The sequence below is a fragment of the Cupressus sempervirens genome, chromosome 9, assembly GCF_028749045.1.
Source record: "Cupressus sempervirens isolate cs-2001-9-10 chromosome 9, ASM2874904v1, whole genome shotgun sequence".
Lineage (NCBI taxonomy): Eukaryota > Viridiplantae > Streptophyta > Pinopsida > Cupressales > Cupressaceae > Cupressus > Cupressus sempervirens.
The window spans coordinates 595,381,138-595,382,762 of record NC_143126.1 but is presented as its reverse complement, the minus strand read 5'-3'; the positions used below and the strand labels follow the sequence as shown (position 1 = coordinate 595,382,762).

Genomic DNA, 1,625 nt, shown 5'->3' with positions numbered 1-1,625 from the left:
ATGTAGGTTAATATATTAAAGAGACATGTCTCTTCAAGAGACATGCCTCTTTATTTCATATATATATTCCTTCATATAATAACTTGGAAAACACATAAAATATCTACAAGTGCTATTACAAGTTACAAAATACAGTAATAAATCCTATTTCACTAACATGGTATCAGAGCAAGCGACTCCCAAACCTGATTAGTAATAAGGTCAATAAGTTGATATGAAAAAATTGGCTATCCATTGAATGGCATTTTCATTGCAGAGAGAGACCTTGAGTCTAAGATCTACCATGTGAAGTGCACATTGATTACGGTGAGGACAGTGTAGTCAATGATCGATGAAAAAGCCATACAAGGGTGTGGTGCCGTACAAAACAACACAAAGAAATATTGTGCCAAATTCATTGTGAACTATACAAAACCATATCAGATCAAACCAAGCAATAGAGAGGCGAGTGAAATGCAGGTAGCCAAAAGTAGGCACTTGATTCATGTTTCACTCGAAACTTCTAAGCCTTTTTTTCCCTCGAGGAAGTACACCAGTCTTCCCCTTTACTCTCTGTCTTGAAATGGATATGCTGCAGGTGAGCTGAGGCAAAAAAGAGGCACATTTGTTAGCTTTTCTACCAAATACAGAAGCGAGACTTACTATGTAGAGAAATGGGAGGGTGGAAAAGAGGAGGAGGTGATTGATGAGCCATGGAAGGGCATCATAATTGTGAAGAGGAGCGTCGGGTATATGGATTATAACACCACTCTCGAGAGGGTGGGGCTGTCCAATTTATCCTCACATGTATCGAAGTTGATGGCAGAATCAATGGGTCTGGCCATGTCCACCAGAGTCTCCACGGATTATTTCCATCCCTCAGGGACACCCCTCCTCGTCTCCCTTGATGCCACTCAGAAAAAGATGAGAGATTTGCTCCTCCATGGACTTATTCACACATTCATATCTTTACCCTGCAACAGGTGTACAGAGGAAGCCTCCCACCGTGTGTTCTCAAATTTCTATTTGCTACTTAATGAAAAAACCTTTTGTAGAATCAAATCAAATGACAAAGATAGATTTGAGTGATTTAGAGAATGATGATGTGACCATACCAATGGTTGAGTGCGAGCAGTGGAGAACCAAAGGGAGGTTCATTTACATGTGAGTGTATGGTGCGTTGAACCTCAAATAAGAGACACAGCTTGCTAATCTTATGTGTCAAGGGTGTCATGACTTGGTGGCAATGGTGAAAGACTATTGTAGGAAGTCTGATCTTCCAGATGTTGAACTACAAGTTGCACTAATTGGTGAGAATTGATTCTAATATATATTTTAGACAAGTTTATGACTAAAAAGAGGAGACGTCCATATATTTCACCATTGGAATTAGAGGACATCAAGATGAGGTGCATCTAACAGAGGATTTATACTATTTTTTTCATGTCCTTGGCTTGGCATCCAAAAGAAATTAAATATAGTTTCTATGAAGGCATGCAAACTTATTAAAAGTAAACAAAAAATCTTCCATGTGTACTTGTAGTGATGCGTGAGACAAGTCTACCATATATAACAACCATCTCAATTTAAATTATGCAAGCCAAAATTATATGCGTGGAAAAATTTCTTGATTTATACAACCAAGT

General features: G+C 38.4%; 1 pseudogene; it reads left to right on the top strand.

The window, feature by feature from the left end:
* The first annotated feature begins 453 nt into the window (after positions 1 to 453).
* LOC149540091 (large ribosomal RNA subunit accumulation protein YCED homolog 1, chloroplastic-like) lies at positions 454 to 1,147 on the top strand (annotated as a pseudogene).
* Positions 1,148 to 1,625: the final 478 nt, after the last annotated feature.